The following is a 20,041-nucleotide window of genomic DNA, read 5'->3' as shown; positions in this document are numbered from 1 at the left end:
ACAGAGAGATAATGAGGCTCTCTGTGAAAAGAATGATAGGCTCCACAAACAGATAGCCATGCACGAGCAAATCATTGAGACCAGTAAGGCCTTAATAGAGGAGCAAAAGAGTCATATTTTGGCATGTCACCAGGGAATAGGGGCTGAGAGAGAAGAGGTAAGGTAGGAAGGGACAGAGAAACCCCTGAACATAACATCGGGGCTCTAACCCCTTCAGTACCATGAACTCTGACGCCTGCATGTCCACTGGCTCATATGAACCAAGGGCCACAGGGATGGTAGACTTCAGTAGAATTGGCAACATGGGACTGAGTGCCTTCCAGAAATGGATGGGTGGGCGTCTCTGTACAGATTCCAAAATGTTAGAGCTAGCCTCTCTGATCACAAAGACTCCAGTGAGGGGAGAATCATGGAATTGGATCCTCCAAAATACCGCCTACCAAAGGATCAGTCTGTCAAATTTGGTGGGGAAATCCATGAAACTAGGCCCACAAAGAGTATCTTAAAGACCTCTTCCCAGATAGGGCAGTGGGGGGGGGGTACTCTGGCAATCCCGGGAGCAAGGGGGCGTCAGAAGACTCTTCTGAGCCCCACAGGCATCAAGGAACTAGCCCCCCACATTCTGCCAGCCATCTCAAGCTCGCAGAATCAGGGAGAGCTTAGAGGATCAGATAGCCACCTCCTGTAGCAGTGCTTCTGAGTCAGAGAATGAGTGGACATGGGTGACTAAAACTAAAAAGGCCAACAAAATTAAGAGGGCTCTACTAAAAGATCCCCTGAAACAAATCAAGGCCATTGGGAGTGTCATAACACCCTACCACAAAAATGCCAAGTATTCAGTCTGGGAGCACCTTGAGTTATACAAGCAAATGATGGATACTTTCTACCTGAAAGATAGCCAGAATGTTATCTGATATGTCAAGTGGACATTTTCCCCTGAATACTCCAGCTTCTTTGCGGGGCTGGAGAATCAACATCACTCAAGATGGTCCACCTTCAGGGCGGCCATCTTAAAACATTTTTGCGTACATAGGAACCCCCAAGAGGCCCATAAGGCGGCCTACAACCTGCAGTGTAGGGAAGACCAGGACCCACAAGCATTTGTGCAAGAATTAAAACATGCCTTTGCGCAAACCACCATAAGGGTGCGCACAGACAGTAGGGAGTTCATTAATACCTTCTTTCATGCACTCCCTAAATACATCATTACCCAGTTGGTGAGGGACTTTCACGAGAAGAGATCACTAGACTGGGTCCTTGAACAGGCGACTCGTATTTATGAAGTGCAGAAACCAGTAGAGAATAAAAATACAAATAAAACCCCCAAACCAGCCAGCACCCCTGCTGCTGCTAAGGTGGCGGAGGTGAAGGTTGCCCTCATGTTAGATCTGGAGATGGGGGGGGCCTAAAAATATTCCTGTGCTAAATCCTTCTAACCAAAGAACAAGAAAGCCCTCGGGCCAATCCCAAACAGGTAGTCAGGGAGGTAACCCGATCAATGGGACCCCTAAATTCCCTGATTATATTAGCCCCTGTTACAAGGGCAACAAACCCATACTGGGGTATGTGTGGACTCCCCCACCCCAAGGGGGGGGGATCCAACCAGGTAGCAACCAACCCAGGAAACTTCCCTCCTAATTTTCCCCAGGAGAGCAGTACCCCCTAAATGCCAGGTTGAGCTTCTTTCCCCGGTACCCGCCTAACTTCAACCCCCAAAACAACCTTCCTTTCTTTCCCCACTTTCCTGAGCCCAGACAGCCCAATCCGGGAGAGGGAAGGCCAAGGGTGGAGGGTTACCAGAACTATCCCAACCAAGGGTATTATGGGAGAAGGGACACGTACCCTTCCCGTGATCCACCTAGGGTGGACCAGAGACCCCCGTACCAGCCAGATTGGGTGTCCCAACTGGAGCGTCAGGTCTAGAACTTGTCACAGGATCTGGGTTGCATGTTGAGGGCTCAGCAGATCCCTCAGATGAGCATGCCGGCTCAGAACTCCACCAACCAAGGCTCTGGTACTGCAGAGCAATGACGGGGAGAGAACCCTGACAACCCACCGGTTTCAAGGGAGGAGGCACAGGGGAAGAGGGCGTAAAGCCTTAGAAGAAGCTTCCTTCCCCACTTGTAAAAAGCCCCTGGAAATCCAGGAACTGGAACCAGAATCTCCTGCCCCCGAAAGTCTGCAACCTAAGGAACAGAGGGCGGGTAGGAGAAATAAAGGGCCTAAAAAGACCCATTTTGTGGAGGAGGTTAGAGTCTTCCAATTTGATGGAGAAGGGTCCTTAGAGGACTCTGGGAAAGGGATCTTCTCCTTCAAGGATGGGGGAACTTCTCCCAAAGGAACATGGGTCCCAAGAGATCCTAATCCAGACTGGTAGATGTGGGGACTGAGTTAAAACCGCCCATCGTTGGACCCCAAAATGACAAGCCAGAAAATCACCTTGCCCAAGCCTATTCAGGGGACTGCCTCCAAAAAGGGGGGGGCGTCCCAGAACCAGAGAAAGAAGATTCCCTAGCTCCCCAAAGCCATTCTGGGGACTGTCTCCAAAAAGGGGGGGCAGCCCCGAATCAGAAAAGGAGGAGCCCAGGACTCCTCAAATCACTGAGTGTGAAATTGCCTGTTCAGATTCCCAAACCACCCAACTCCATATTGGGGACCGCCTCCTAGAAGGGGGGCAGCCCAGAACCAGCACAAGTGGAACCCCAAACCTCACCAACCACTTCTGTTCACTGCCTCCAGAAAGGGGGGCAGCCCAGAACCAGAACAAGGGGAGCCCGAAACTCCCCAAATAGTGGTGTATGCAAAATTCTTTGTCAGAGTCCACAACTCCAACACCGTCTCTAGACCCAACTTTCCCGGTGTCAGAGTCAGAAATTAGTAAATGGACCATCCAGCTTACCAAGAACACCCATTATCTTTGCCCATTGGAGGAGAAGGAAGGTAGATTCTACACCTCCGTCCAAGTGCAAGGGCAATGTGCAATTCCAACACTGGTGGACACTGGATCACAAGCAACTTTGCTGGCAAAAAGGATCTTTGAGCAGCTAAATTCAGGAAGGGGCGAGAGATACCAGATCCCTCTCACTCCTCTTCCTGGACAGCTCTTTGATGGGAAAGAAATTCCTGTTGAGGGGTCTGCAGAGCTGGAAATTAAAATTGGGCAACACAAAATGAAGCATCCGGTCCTAGTCGTGGTGCCAGAGGGAACCCCCTGTCTATTAGGGAAAGACATCCTCCGTAGGCTGTCTCCCATAATAGATTGTGTGGATAAGGTACTCTGGACCCAGACTCACAGGCCAATTAAATTAAAGCAAAGTGTCAACGATGTTAGTCTAAATGGCACATGCCACATGCTTGAACAAAAACCGAACCAAATTAAGTTCTACCTTCAAAACAATGACACACCCGACGTTACCATCATAGCTGTGGGACAACAAACTGGTCATGGGAACTCCTCTCCATTTCTGCAAATCAATCTCCCTTCCAGTCTCAAGTGGCATTCCATACTGGAAGGAGATACTTTGAAATGTTATACTAATTCACAATCAGAACATCCCCATTATATAGCCAAAATTGTTATCAAACCAGCACAAAACTTAGCTGGCATTCTGAAGAAGGGCAAACAGCTCTTCCTCCCGAATCAGTTAAATGACAGGAAGAAGTCTGTCCTTGCCCGAGTTGACTTGAATAGTGAAGACAGCTTCATCACGGAAGTCTTATTCAGGAAACTCCCAAAAGTCCAGACCCTGCCCGCCGTTGAGCCCCTCGGTCCATGGGTATGGGGCCCGGAAACTCCCTGCACCAAACATCTTCTGATTAGCAGTGGCATAATCAAAATCTCGAGAGATGAGAAAAGCATAGTACATAGTTGTTGGGTCGGGTGAGGTGTTCCTTTCTGCCTTTTATATGGGCAGTCACCTCCTCAACCAACTCAAAATGAATTTGGACCCCAGTTATTGCCAAGCACGGTCCCAACTGGAGAGTAAATCTCAGGGTCCCGGCAAACCTAAAGGAAGCCTTCCGGTAAGCCTAGTGCTACGGTTGGAAATGGAATTTCAGAAATGGAGGAGAGGTCACCATCCCAGGCCTCAGAATCCGCATCCCCAAGGGAAATTTGACAGAAGGGGAAGGCAAGTAGGTCCACGTAAACCAGCTAAAGAGTTGCCATCCCATGCATACTTTGTGGCAAATAGAAGAATCTACCGGGAGACCCAGAGTGGGAAAATCCGGAGATCTAAAAAAATTATGAAAGGTTCATTAATTACGTGCAAGGAAGCGTTAAGACTGTCATTGGATATAGGGGGGAATATTGTCGATTGTTATTAAGGGGGTAATTCATAGAATTCAGCGCACAAGTGGCGCACGCGGCTGGCGCACAGTGTGCGCGTGTGAATCCATGCGCCAGCCGCATACACCAAAACCCATTTCCGGGCACAGCGTATTCATGGAGTCCAGCTACCAAAACCATCCGTGGCGCACAGTGGCGCAGCGACCCTGCAGCAGCGCCAGTTACGCCCCCAAGAACGCCAAGAATGCCTCTCGCGCAGGGAAAAGCCATCAAAATCCCCAATCCAGCGCAAAGGGCTGTGCTAACCCTGTACCAGCACGGCAAGCAGGCTACGTGTATCACTGGAGTGCGCGGGAAGTACCTCACATCATTTCAGCTGGGAACATGCATTTCAGGGGTGCGCTGGAAGTTCCACACGTGATTTCAGCAGGGTACGTGTATTTCGGGGTGCGTGGGAAGTTTCACACGCGATATCAGCAGGGTATGTGTATTCCACGGGTGCGTGGGAAGTTCCACACGCGAATGTCCAGGCTATGTGTATTTCGGGGTGCGCTGGAAGTTTCACACGCGATATCAGCAGGGTACGTGTATTCGAGGGGTGCACGGGAAGTTTCACACGCGGTTCCATCAGGGTACGTGTATTTCAGGGGTGCGCGGGAAGTTCCACACGCAATTTCAGCAGGGTACATGTATTTCAGGGGTGCGCGGGAAGTTCCACACGCGATTTCAGCAGGGTACGTGTATTTCGGGGTGCGCGGGAAGTTTCACACGCGATATCAGCAGGGTACGTGTATTCCAGGGGTGCGCGGGAAGTTCCACATGCGAATGTCCTGGCTACGTGTATTTCGGGGTGCGTAGGAAGTTCCAAATGCAAATCTTCTGGCTACGTGTATTTCGGGGTGCGCGGGAAGTTACACACGCGAATCTCCTGGCTACGTGTATTTTGGGGTGCGTGAGAAGTTTCACACGCAAATTCAGCACGGTACATGTATATCAGGGGCGCGCGGGAAGTTACACACGCGAATCTCCTGGCTACGTGTATCTTGGGGTGCGTGGGAAGTTTCACATGTGATATCAGCAGGGTACGTGTATTCCAGGGGTGCGCGGGAAGTTCCACGCCCGAATGTCCAGGCTACGTGTATTTCGGGGTGCGTGGGAAGTTTCACACGCAAATATCCTGGCTACGTGTATTTCGGGGTGCGTGGGAAGTTCACACGCGATATCAGCAGGGTACGTGTATTCCAGGGGTGCGCGGGAAGTTCCACACGCGAATATCCTGGCTACGTGTATTTCGGGGTGCGTGGGAAGTTTCACACGCGATATCAGCAGGGTACGTGTATTCCAGGGATGCGCGGGAAGTTCCACGTGCGAATGTCCTGGCTACGTGTATTTTGGGGTGCGCGGGAAGTTCCACATGCAAATCTTCTGGCTACGTGTATTTCGGGGTGCGCGGGAAGTTACACGCCCGAATCTCCTGGCTACGTGTATCTTGGGGTGGTGGGAAGTTTCACACGCAAAGTCAGCAGGGTACATGTATATCAGGGGTGTGCAGGAAGTTACACACGCAAATCTCCTGGCTACGTGTATCTTGGGGTGCGTGGGAAGTTTCACACGCGAAGTCAGCAGGGTACGTGCATATCAGGGGTGCGCGGAAAGTATCACACACGATTCCATCAGGGTACGTGTGTTACAGGGGCGTGCGGGGAGCACGTGTGGGTCCTCCCAGGTGTTTCCTCTACACCCTCCACGGCCACTGCAGGTGGCTCACACCACAGGGGCCTACCCTGCACATGTCCTGCAGGCACCCCATCCACCATGGCCATGCCCCTCAGCCAACCCACATGTCAACTTGCACTACCCAGCCACCAGGGGCACTCTCCACCAGGCCCCCACCCATGTCTCCCACCACCCCCACCCCCCAGCAGTGCAGGGGCAGCCTCCACCAGGCCCCCACCCATGTCCAACTCATGTCCCCACCACCCCCACCCCCCAGCACTGTGGGGCACCTGCCAGCAGGCCCCCACCCATGTCCAACTCATGTTCCCCACCACCCCCACCCCCCAGCAGTGCAGGGGCACCCTCCACCAGGCCCCCACCCATGTCTCCCACCCCCCCCCACCCCCCAGCAGTGCAGGGGCAGCCTCCACCAGGCCCCCACCCATGTCTCCCAGCACCCCCACCCCCCAGCAGTGCAGGGACACCCTCTACCAGGCCCCCACCCATGTCTCCCTCCACCCCCACCCCCCAGCAGTGCAGGGGCACCCTCCACCAGGCCCCCACACATGTCTCCCACCACCCCCAACCCCCAGCAGTGCAGGGGCATCCTCCACCAGGCCCCCACCCATGTCTCCCAACACCCCCACCCCCCAGCACTGTGGGGCACCTGCCAGCAGGCCCCCACCCATGTCCAACTCATGTTGCCCACCACCCCCACCCCCCAGCAGTGCAGGGGCACCCTCCACCAGGCCCCCACCCATGTCTCCCTCCACCCCCACACCCCAGCAGTGCAGGGGCACCCTCCACCAGGCCCCCACCCATGTCTCCCACCACCCCCACCGCCCAGCAGTGCAGGGGCAGCCTCCACCAGGCCCCCACCCATGTCTCCCACCACCCCCACCCCCCAGCACTGTGGGGCACCTGCCAGCAGGCCCCCACCCATGTCCAACTCATGTTCCCCACCACACCCACCCCCCAGCAGTGCAGGGGCACCCTCCACCAGGCCCCCACTCATGTCTCCCATCACCCCCACGCCCCAGCAGTGCAGGGACACCCTCCACCAGGCCCCCACCCATGTCTCCCACCACTCCCACGACCCAGCAGTGCAGGGACACCCTCCACCAGGCCCCCACCCATGTCTCCCACCACCCCCACCCCCCAGCAGTGCAGGGGCACCCTCCACCAGGCCCCCACCCATGTCTCCCACCACCCCCACCCCCCAGCAGTGCAGGGACACCCTCCACCAGGCCCCCACCCATGTCTCCCACCACCCCCACCCCCCAGCAGTGCAGGGACACCCTCCACCAGGCCCCCACCCATGTCTCCCACCACCCCCACCGCCCAGCAATGCAGGGGCACCCTCCACCAGGCCCCCACCTGTGTCTCCCACCACCCCCACCCTCCAGCAGTGCAGGGGCAGCCTCCACTAGACCCCCACCAATGTCTCCCACCACCCCCACCCTCCAGCACTGTGGGGCACCTGCCAGCAGGCCCCCACCCATGTCCAACTCATGTTCCCCACCACCCCCACCCCCCAGCAGTGCAGGGGCACCCTCCACCAGGCCCCCACCCATGTCCAACTCATGTTCCCCACCACCCCCACCCCCCAGCACTGTGGGGCACCTGCCAGCAGGCCCCCACCCATGTCCAACTCTTGTTCACCACCACCCCCACCCCCAGCACTGTGGGGCACCTGCCAGCAGGCCCCCACCCATGTCCAACTCATGTTCCCCACCCCCCACCCCCCAGCACTGTGGGGCACCTGCCAGCAAGCCCCCACCCATGTCCAACTCATGTTCCCCACCACCCCCACCCCCCAGCCGTGAAGGGGCAGCCTCCACCAGGCCCCCACCCATGTCTCCCACCACCCCACCCCCCAGCACTGTGGAGCACCTGCCAGCAGGCCCCCACCCATGTCCAACTCATGTTGCCCACCACCCCCACCCCCCAGCAGTGCAGGGGCACCCTCCACCAGGCCCCCGCCCATGTCTCCCACCACCCCCACCCCCCAGCAGTGCAGTGACACCCTCCACCAGGCCCCCACCCATGTCTCCCACCACCCCCAGCCCCCAGCACTGTGGGGCACCTGCCAGCAGGCCCCCACCCATGTCCAACTCATGTTCCCCACCACCCCCACCCCCCAGCACTGTGGGGCACCTGCCAGCAGGCCCCCACCCATGTCCAACTCATGTTCCCCACCACCCCGACCCCCCAGCCACCAGGGGCACCCTCCACCAGGCCCCCACCCATGTCTCCCACCACCCCCACCCCCCAGCCGTGCAGGAGCAGCCTCCACCAGGCCCCCACCCATGTCCAACTCATGTCCCCACCACCCCCACCCCCCAGCACTGTGGGGCACCTGCCACCAGGCCCCCACCCATGTCTCCCATCACCCCCACACCCCGGCAGTGCTGGGACACCCTCCACCAGGCCCCCACCCATGTCTCCCACCCCCCCACCCCCCAGCAGTGCAGGGACACCCTCCACCAGGCCCCCATCCATGTCTCCCACCACCCCCACCCCACAGCAGTGCAGGGGCACCCTTCACCAGGCCCCCACCCATGTCTCCCACCACCCCCACCCCCATCAGTGCAGGGACACCCTCCACCAGGCCCCCACCCATGTCTCCCACCCCCCCACCCCCCAGCAGTGCAGGGACACCCTCCACCAGGCCCCCACCCATGTCTACCACCACCCCCATCCCCCAGCAGTGCAGGGGCACCCTTCACCAGGCCCCCATCCATGTCTCCCACCACCCCCACCCCCCATCAGTGCAGGGGCACCCTCCACCAGGCCCCCACCCATGTCTCCCACCACCCCCACCCCCCAGCAGTGCAGTGACACCCTCCACCAGGCCCCCACCCATGTCTCCCACCACCCCCACCCCCCCAGCACTGTGGGGAACCTGCCAGCAGGCCCCCACCCATGTCCAACTCATGTTCCCCACCACCCCCACCCCCCAGCACTGTGGGGCACCTGCCAGCAGGCCCCCACCCATGTCCAACTCATGTTCCCCACCACCCCCACCCCCCAGCCAGCAGGGGCACCATCCACCAGGCCCCCACCCATGTCTCCCACCACCCCCACCCCCCAGCAGTGCAGGGGCAGCCTCCACCAGGCCCCCACCCATGTCCAATTCATGTCCCCACCACCCCCACCCCACAGCACTGTGGGGCACCTGCCACAAGGCCCCCACCCATGTCTCCCACCACGCCCACCCCCCAGCAGTGCAGGGACACCCTCCACCATGCCCTCACCCATGTCTTCCACCACCCCCACCCCCCAGCAGTGCAGGGACACCCTCTACCAGGCCCCCACCCATGTCTCTCACCACCCCCAGCCCCCAGCAGTGCAGGGGCACCCTCCACCAGGCCCGTACCCATGTCTCCCACCACCCCCATCCCCCAGCAGCGCAGGGGCAGCCTCCACCAGGCCCCACCCATGTCTCCCACCACCCCCACCCCCCAGCACTGTGGGGCGCCTGCCAGCAAGCCCCCACCCATGTCCAACTCATGTTCCCCACCACCCCCACCCCCCGGCCGTGCAGGGGCAGCCTCCACCAGGCCCCCACCCATGTCTCCCACCACCCCACCCCCAGCACTGTCGGGCACCTGCCAGCAGGCCCCCACCCATGTCAAACTCATGTTGCCCACCACCCCCACCCCCCAGCAGTGCAGGGGCACCCTCCACCAGGCCCCCACCCATGTCTCCCACCACCCCCACCCCCCAGCAGTGCAGTGACACCCTCCACCAGGCCCCCACCCATGTCTCCCACCACCCCCAGACCCCAGCACTGTGGGGCACCTGCCAGCAGGCCCCCACCCATGTCCAACTCATGTTCCCCACCACCCCGACCCCCCAGCCACCAGGGTCACCCTCCACCAGGCCCCCACCCATGTCTCCCACCACCCCCACCCCCCAGCCGTGCAGGAGCAGCCTCCACCAGGCCCCCACCCATGTCCAACTCATGTCCCCACCACCCCCACCCCCCAGCACTGTGGGGCACCTGCCACCAGGCCCCCACCCATGTCTCCCATCACCCCCACACCCCGGCAGTGCAGGGACACCCTCCACCAGGCCCCCACCCATGTCTCCCACCCCCCCACCCCCCAGCAGTGCAGGGACACCCTCCACCAGGCCCCCATCCATGTCTCCCACCACCCCCACCCCACAGCAGTGCAGGGGCACCCTTCACCAGGCCCCCACCCATGTCTCCCACCACCCCCACCCCCATCAGTGCAGGGACACCCTCCACCAGGCCCCCACCCATGTCTCCCACCCCCCCACCCCCCAGCAGTGCAGGGACACCCTCCACCAGGCCCCCACCCATGTCTACCACCACCCCCATCCCCCAGCAGTGCAGGGGCACCCTTCACCAGGCCCCCATCCATGTCTCCCACCACCCCCACCCCCCATCAGTGCAGGGGCACCCTCCACCAGGCCCCCACCCATGTCTCCCACCACCCCCACCCCCCAGCAGTGCAGTGACACCCTCCACCAGGCCCCCACCCATGTCTCCCACCACCCCCACCCCCCCAGCACTGTGGGGAACCTGCCAGCAGGCCCCCACCCATGTCCAACTCATGTTCCCCACCACCCCCACCCCCCAGCACTGTGGGGCACCTGCCAGCAGGCCCCCACCCATGTCCAACTCATGTTCCCCACCACCCCCACCCCCCAGCCAGCAGGGGCACCATCCACCAGGCCCCCACCCATGTCTCCCACCACCCCCACCCCCCAGCAGTGCAGGGGCAGCCTCCACCAGGCCCCCACCCATGTCCAATTCATGTCCCCACCACCCCCACCCCACAGCACTGTGGGGCACATGCCACAAGGCCCCCACCCATGTCTCCCACCACCCCCACCCCCCAGCAGTGCAGGGACACCCTCCACCAGGCCCTCACCCATGTCTTCCACCACCCCCACCCCACAGCAGTGCAGGGACACCCTCCACCAGGCCCCCACCCATGTCTCCCACCACCCCCACCCCCCAGCAGTGCAGGGACACCCTCCACCAGGCCCCCACCCATGTCTCTCACCACCCCCAGCCCCCAGCAGTGCAGGGGCACCCTCCACCAGGCCCGTACCCATGTCTCCCACCACCCCCATCCCCCAGCAGCGCAGGGGCAGCCTCCACCAGGCCCCACCCATGTCTCCCACCACCCCCACCCCCCAGCACTGTGGGGCGCCTGCCAGCAAGCCCCCACCCATGTCCAACTCATGTTCCCCACCACCCCCACCCCCCAGCCGTGCAGGGGCAGCCTCCACCAGGCCCCCACCCATGTCTCCCACCACCCCACCCCAAGCACTGTCGGGCACCTGCCAGCAGGCCCCCACCCATGTCAAACTCATGTTGCCCACCACCCCCACCCCCCAGCAGTGCAGGGGCACCCTCCACCAGGCCCCCACCCATGTCTCCCACCACCCCCACCCCCCAGCAGTGCAGTGACACCCTCCACCAGGCCCCCACCCATGTCTCCCACCACCCCACCCCCATCAGTGCAGGGACACCCTCCACCAGGCCCCCACCCATGTCTCCCACCCCCCCACCCCCCAGCAGTGCAGGGACACCCTCCACCAGGCCCCCACCCATGTCTACCACCACCCCCATCCCCCAGCAGTGCAGGGGCACCCTTCACCAGGCCCCCATCCATGTCTCCCACCACCCCCACCCCCCATCAGTGCAGGGGCACCCTCCACCAGGCCCCCACCCATGTCTCCCACCACCCCCACCCCCCAGCAGTGCAGTGACACCCTCCACCAGGCCCCCACCCATGTCTCCCACCACCCCCACCCCCCCCAGCACTGTGGGGAACCTGCCAGCAGGCCCCCACCCATGTCCAACTCATGTTCCCCACCACCCCCACCCCCCAGCACTGTGGGGCACCTGCCAGCAGGCCCCCACCCATGTCCAACTCATGTTCCCCACCACCCCCACCCCCCAGCCAGCAGGGGCACCATCCACCAGGCCCCCACCCATGTCTCCCACCACCCCCACCCTCCAGCAGTGCAGGGGCAGCCTCCACCAAGCCCCCATCCATGTCCAATTCATGTCCCCACCACCCCCACCCCACAGCACTGTGGGGCACCTGCCACAAGGCCCCCACCAATGTCTCCCACCACCCCCACCCCCCAGCAGTGCAGGGACACCCTCCACCAGGCCCTCACCCATGTCTTCCACCACCCCCACCCCACAGCAGTGCAGGGACACCCTCCACCAGGCCCCCACCCATGTCTCCCACCACCCCCACCCCCCAGCAGTGCAGGGACACCCTCCACCAGGCCCCCACCCATGTCTCTCACCACCCCCAGCCCACAGCAGTGCAGGGGCACCCTCCACCAGGCCGTACCCATGTCTCCCACCACCCCCATCCCCCAGCAGCGCAGGGGCAGCCTCCACCAGGCCCCACCCATGTCTCCCACCACCCCCACCCCCCAGCACTGTGGGGCGCCTGCCAGCAAGCCCCCACCCATGTCCAACTCATGTTCCCCACCACCCCCACCCCCCAGCCGTGCAGGGGCAGCCTCCACCAGGCCCCCACCCATGTCTCCCACCACCCCACCCCCAGCACTGTCGGGCACCTGCCAGCAGGCCCCCACCCATGTCAAACTCATGTTGCCCACCACCCCCACCCCCCAGCAGTGCAGGGGCACCCTCCACCAGGCCCCCACCCATGTCTCCCACCACCCCCACCCCCCAGCAGTGCAGTGACACCCTCCACCAGGCCCCCACCCATGTCTCCCACCACCCCCAGACCCCAGCACTGTGGGGCACCTGCCAGCAGGCCCCCACCCATGTCCAACTCATGTTCCCCACCACCCCCACCCCCCAGCACTGTGGGGCACCTGCCAGCAGGCCCCCACCCATGTCCAACTCATGTTCCCCACCACCCCCACCCCCCAGCCACCAGGGGCACCCTCCACCAGGCCCCACCCATGTCTCCCACCACCCCCACCACCCAGCAGTGCAGGGGCAGCCTCCACCAGGTCCCCACCCATGTCCAACTCATGTCCCCACCACCCCCACCCCCCAGCACTGTGGGGCACCTGCCACCAGGCCCCCACCCATGTCTCCCATCACCCCCACCCCCCAGCAGTGCAGGGACACCCTCCACCAGGCCCCGCCCATGTCTCCCACCCCCCCACCCCCCAGCAGTGCAGGGACACCCTCCACCAGGCCCCCACCCATGTCTCCCACCACCCCCACCCCCCAGCAGTGCAGGGGCGCCCTTCACCAGGCCCCCACCCATGTCTCCCACCACCCCCACCCCCCATCAGTGCAGGGGCACCCTCCACCAGGCCCCCACCCATGTCTCCCACCACCCCCACCCCCCAGCAGTGCAGTGACACCCTCCACCAGGCCCCCACCCATGTCTCCCAGCACCCCCACCCCCCAGCACTGTGGGGCACCTGCCAGCAGGCCCCCACCCATGTCCAACTCATGTTCCCCACCACCCCCACCCCCCAGCCACTAGGGGCACCATCCACCAGGCCCCCACCCATTTCTCCCACCACCCCCACCCCCCATCAGTGCAGGGGCAGCCTCCACCAGGCCCCCACCCATGTCCAACTCATGTCCCCACAAACCCCACCCCACAGCACTGTGGGGCACCTGCCACCAGGCCCCCATCCATGTCTCCCACCTCCCCCACCCCCCAGCAGTGCAGGGACACCCTCCACCAGGCCCCCACCCATGTCTCCCACCACCCCCACCCCCCAGCAGTGCAGGGGCACCCTCCACCAGGCCCCCACCCATGTCTTCCACCACCCCCACCCAACAGCAGTGCAGAGACACTTTCCACCAGGCCCCCACCCATGTCTCCCACCACCCCCACCCCCCAGCAGTGCAGGGACACCCTCCACCAGGCCCCCACCCATGTCTCCCACCACCCCCACCCCCCAGCAGTGCAGGGGCACCCTCCACCAGGCCCCCACCCATGTCTTCCACCACCCCCACCCCCCAGCAGTGCAGGGGCAGCCTCCACCAGGCCCCCACCCATGTCTCCCACCACCCCCACCCCCCAGCACTGTGGGGCACCTGCCAACAGGCCCACACCCATGTCCAGCACATGTACCCCACCACCCCCACCCCCCCAGCAGTGCAGGGGCACCCTCCACCAGGCCCCCACCCATGTCCAACTCATGTTCCCCACCACTCCCACCCCCCAGCACTGTGGGGCACCTGCCAGCAGGCCCCCACCCATGTCCAACTCATGTTCCCCACCACCCCCACCCCCAGCACTGTGGGGCACCTGCCAGCAGGCCCCCACCCATGTCCAACTCATGTTCCCCACCACTCCCACCCCCCAGCACTGTGGGGCACCTGCCAGCAAGCCCCCACCCATGTCCAACTCATGTTCCCCACCAACCCCACCCCCCAGCAGTGCAGGGGCAGCCTCCACCAGGCCCCCACCCATGTCCAACTCATGTCCCCACCACCCCCACCCCCCAGCACTGTGGGGCACCTGCCAGCAGGCCCCCACCCATGTCCAACTCATGTCCCCACCACCCCCACCCCCCAGCACTGTGGGGCACCTGCCAGCAGGCCCCCACCCATGTCCAACTCATGTTCCCCACCACTCCCACCTCCCAGCACTGTGGGGCACCTGCCAGCAGGCCCCCACCCATGTCCAACTCATGTTGCCCACCACCCCCACACCCCAGCAGTGCAGGGGCAGCCTCCACCAGGCCCCCACCCATGTCCAACTCATTTCTCCCACCAGCCCCACCCCCCAGCACTGTGGGGCACCTGCCAGCAGGCCCCCACCCATGTCCAACTCATGTCCCCACCACCCCCACCCCCCAGCACTGTCGGCCACCTGCCAGCAGGCCCCAACTCATGTTCCCCAGCCAACATGTCATCACAATCTAGATCCCTGGTCCCTATGGTCAGCCTTCAAATGCAAAACACCCACCCGAGTATTGCATCCACCCACTCAGAAATGGCAATTACATGACAGAACACCAATTGCAAGTTTCGAAACAAACACATGTCCCTCACATACACCCAATGGGTGTCAGTGAATCTCAAAACCCATATCATGATATGCATGAAACCAATGAGATGATACTATACATTGAAGTTCGATAAAAAATATGTATTAAAGGAAACATAAATAGATTCAAAAATGAAGAAACAGAAATGGGAATGTACAAAAATGAAAACAAGCATGTCCATGAAAAAAAGCAAAACCAAAAATCATAATCCAAAGTAATGGTGTCCAAAGTCACTGGCCCTCATTAGGACCTTGGCGGAGAGGGTTTTACGCCGGCGTAGTGCATGGCGTACCTCTCCGCCAGACTACGAATTCCCGTAGCGCCATGGATGATTTTTACGCCTGCTTTGTGCAGGCGGAGAAATCCATGGCGCTACGGGACTTGTTGTTAATTACGCCACCGTAATTTACGGTAGCGTAATTAACGCCTTCCCCACTCCCATTATACCCTATGGGGCAAGAATGGGAATGGGGAAGGGTAAAATGGGGATTGGGGACTTACCGCCCCGCCAAGGTCGGCATGGGGCGGTAAGTCCGCCAACCACCTTGGCGGAGTTGGCAGTTTAGCGCCATGGACCATGGTGCAAATTGCACCATGGTCCTCCGCCAGGGTCGTAATGAGGCCCACTGTCCACAAAAGAAAATCCAATGGGAAATAATAATTGAAAGCCATTGCTCCATGGGTAAATTGTGAAAGAAAAATAAAATCCAACAGTGAATTATGTACAGACGAACAAGCCAGGGTCCATTATCCCAACAAAAGAAATGAAACCTATCTAACAACAGTAACTAATAAAATAAACTATATACAAAAATGTGCCCAATGTCCAAAAGGTCCAAAATAAATAAAAAAACAAAGGAAACCTAACACTACCTACATATCTATGTACAAGGGCCAGGGCATCATCGAACTCCTGCTCAATGTCCCGGAGGCGGTCCTCCTCCATGGCCCCGAGGGTCCACAGGGCCGTCGACGTGTCCACCTCCAACCCCCTGCGGATTGCCTCGAGGCACTTGGCCCGCCTCAGGGCCCTCCGCATGGAGTTCTCCACCCTGACCATTGTGAGCCGTGCCTCTTCCGCCCGCTGCCGCTCCGCATCTATGGCGTGGCCCAACCGCTGCCACACGGAAGACACTCTCTGTCTTGGGTCCTCCTGCCCTCCGGCCGATGCCTGCCCCTCCGATGTTGAAGGCCCCGAGCCTTCATGGCTCCCACCACGTTGCTGCTGCTGCTGTGCCTCTGCCCGTGCATTGCCTCCTGCTGCCTGCACATCCTCCGCCGGCTGGGGTGCAGTCGTTGATGTGGCCACCCCTGCTGGACGTCCGACTCCCGACTGTAGCAGGGATGCCTCCTCCACCAGCCTGGCCGCACCGTCAGAGGCAGCTCCACAGGGCACCCAGGTGACTGATTGGTGGGAAGATGGCACGGAGGACGACTGGCGCGTAGGGGGTTCAGTTGAGGAGGGGATCGTAGCAAGCCCCATCAAACGGAGGAATCCGGTCTGGGTGCCCTGTCCCAGTAGGCTGACGTGGTCAACGAGCCATTCGAGATGACGTGCAGTCTCCTCATGAAAAGACTGCAGGTCACCTCGCATGGCCCGTTGAGGCAATGCCACACCAGTCAGGACAGGCTCAACCCGGACCCGGATAGCCACGTCCGCAGGCAGAGGAAGGCCAGTTGTCGTTTGCTCATCCCCTGCCTCAAAACAGGTCTGGACGTAGGCATCCCTGCTGGTGCAAGATGATGCAGGGACAGGATCAGGGACAGGATTGCACACAGGCACCTCCGTGGTGGCCTGTGCTGCCTCCTGTCCCTGGTCCTGCACTGCACCACTAGCACCAGTGGGATCCCCACCTCCAGACCCCATCTCTGTTGCTTGCATGGCTTCCTCCTCCACCAAACCCCCCACCAACCTGGATGACTCCGTGCCATCTTCCCCCGTTGGGGTCCCAGCTGCCCCTTCTGCTGCCGAGGAGTCCAACTCCAACCTCCGCCTCTTGGACCTCCCCCCGGCAGCTGCGGCCTGGGACGTGGCACCGGACTCCTCACTCCCCGACGAGATGACAACATGGGAGGGGAGCCGGGCCTTGCGTCTTTTGCTGGCGGTGGGATCCCCGTCGCTGTGCTCCACAGCACCTTCTCCGCCCTCTTCATCAGTTGACGCTGCAGACAGGGAGAAATAAAACACAGGCATCAGGGCACTGTACAATGGACACATACACACATGACAGTTGTACATGAGTGGCATTGGCAAACCTCAGACATGCCATCACAATCCCCAACACACATGTCATATCAACTCGCACACATGAGCCATACCACAGCCATATCGCAACTGGCAGCACCATCCATACACATACAACAGAATGAGCAGGCAAAGCTGAGCCAGATATCACATGCAACATAGGAAGTGCACCACACATGTACACACACCACCACACTTGCATGCATGTGTACACCGCTGCCAAGTGTCGCAGTGTTCAGATGGGCATCCATGTCACATCTGCCAATCAGGCTTCCACATCCCGCTGTCACATGCATCCATGTTGCATCACTGTTGCACCCTTGTCAAATACACGCAAATGCACATGTACACAGTGCTGATACATGCAGCTGAAAACAACATACATGTGTGACATCACGGACATGTCTACTTACATACACATTCATCCAAACATGTGTGCCCACACAACTGCATTTGGCATGCAAGCCTACACACACAAGCACCATCCATGTCTCACACATTACAGCCTTTGCATGTGTTAGCCCCACGGCCCTGTACACCCCCACCCATACTCGACACCATACAAACAGATGTGCAACCTGCACACTACTGAAACATCACCACACACACAGCTCACAATCAGGATGCATGTACACTTACCGCTCGACTCCAGACAGGTCTGCCTCTCAAGGACCTGGACGTAGAGCGCTGGGGATATGCGTTCCAGGACCCTCATCTGATCTTCCGACAAGTGGTCCCGGCGCCCCTTGGCATCCGCTGCCTTCAAGAGGCGCCGGGCCTTGTTCAGGGCCCTGGACCTGAAGTCCTCCCAGCGCTTCTTGACATGTTGGAAGTCGCGGACTGCCACCCCCTCCGCGTTGATGGCAGTCACGATGTCAGTCCAGATCCGTCCTTCCTTGTCGGCGCAGGAACTTCCAAAGAGGGCATCATACTGCCCCAGGACTTGCTCCACCAGGACACCAACTGAAGCTGGTGCCCCTCTGCCTCTCTGGCCGGGGGTTGTCAGTGGTGCCAGATGTTGCAGTGCCCGACATGACAACCCCAGAGGCAGGAGTGGGTGGGCAACTGGGTCCTGGGGCTGGGCTGTGGAGTAATGGAATCCCAGTCAGGAGTCTTCGGTTCCAGCAGGGGTGGTCACAGCAACAGCACCCCTGGCTGATGTGCAGGCAGCAAATGGCAGGGCACGTGGGCAGCAGGCAGTCAGGCAGCAGCAGATGGCAGGTGGGAGCATGCTCGGGGCTCTGGGGGGCAGTAGTTTGGCCTTCTGGGCAGGAGCGTGGTCTACCGTGTGCTTACGCGTGGCCAGCTTGATACGGAGTGATTTGGCACGTGAAAATTCGGCATGTCAGCGTGTAATTCGAGGAAAGGCCCTTAGCGCGTAAGCGCGTCTGCACGCATACGCAATTTCATTGGACAGAAGGCCCCTGAAGCGCAAGCGCCCCTGTGACGTGATGCGCACAGGCGTGCATGGGCATTTCAGCGCGCGTGCAAAACTGCACGTCCGCGTGTAATACGAGGAAAGGGCCCATGCGCGTAAGTGAGGTGACGCGCGCGTGCGTTTCCCTCAGCACGGGTTAAAGGTGAGCGGGCCCAGCAGTTTGCTGTACGTGCCTTTCATGGAGACCGACGTGTGTTGCTGCTTCCTGTTGTTTCGCGCGCGATCACAACTTCACAGCTATCAAGGACGTATCTCTTCTTTTGGCGGGGGTATTGGCTACGCGTGTTTTTCTGCATCGCGCTAGTCAGACGGTGAGTCGCACACGCTCTTTTTCCCACTGCGGGTGCCCCTGTGTATCGCACCCATTTTCGATGTCATAGTAGCCTGCGTGTCCCACGCGTACGAGTTATTCGTGTTACTGGGTGCCGCCGCATACTGCGGGAGGTTGAATCCACGCACGTAGGCTGCAGGGTTGCGTGCACGGTTTTACTGCAGTTTTGGGGTGCCTGAGCGTTGCGTGACCCGTCACCACATCACCGGGGTTACATACAGCCTTGCAGGTGCAGGGGGGCTGTTAACATCTTGCTTCCCACCCCCTTCACCCCAATTGCCCAGGTCAATTGTGGTGTACACCTCCCATTGGCACCACTCCATCTGTGCCAGCACTACTACATCTGTGCCATGGTTGGGAGGCCACCAAAGGTGAGGGGAGCCTCATCTGGGCGTCCTCCTCGTGGCGGGCGTTGTCGGGGATGTGGCCGTGCTGACCAGGGAGTAGGGGGACTCCAGGGTGTCCAGGGCGGCCACAGAGGGGGAAGAGGCATGGGTGCACCACTTGAGCACAATGTTGTGCCATGTGTCGGTGCAGTCATGCCACCACCCCCTGTGGTTCCGGGGGATGCAGCTCCTGCATCTGGCACTGGCACCCATTTGACCCGGCAGTCCGTTCCATCGACTGCCACGGGCCCAAGGGTAGTGGTAGCTGCAGGTGCAGCTGAGGACACCGCCACCCAGGCTCAGGGTCTGCCAGCGCAGGCTGCGTTGGCACTTGAAGAGCCCTTGGTAGATCTCCAACAGGCCAGGGGGGAAACCATAGGGGCAGGCCGGGCTGCTCAGACCAAGACACGTGTCCCTGGGGCAGTCATGTCATCTGCTGCCCCGAACAGCCGGGTGTTGGCAAGTGCAGGGGCAGATGCACCCACCAGCACCCCGGTTGTGAGTCTGCCAACCAGGACCGTTCCGGTCAATGACCCTGCCACAGCTGATGTTGCTGCGCAGGGTCCATTAGTGGGCACCCAGCTGCCACTGACACAAGTCAGGCCTTTGGTCATCCCTCCACCTGCCACTCCCTTGGCTC

Source organism: Ambystoma mexicanum, chromosome 7q (genome assembly GCF_040938575.1).
Source record: "Ambystoma mexicanum isolate Mex_15411 chromosome 7q, UKY_AmexF1_1, whole genome shotgun sequence".
Taxonomy (NCBI): Eukaryota; Metazoa; Chordata; class Amphibia; order Caudata; family Ambystomatidae; genus Ambystoma; species Ambystoma mexicanum.
The sequence above is the reverse complement of the archived record's forward strand: the minus strand, read 5'-3'. Positions refer to the sequence as shown.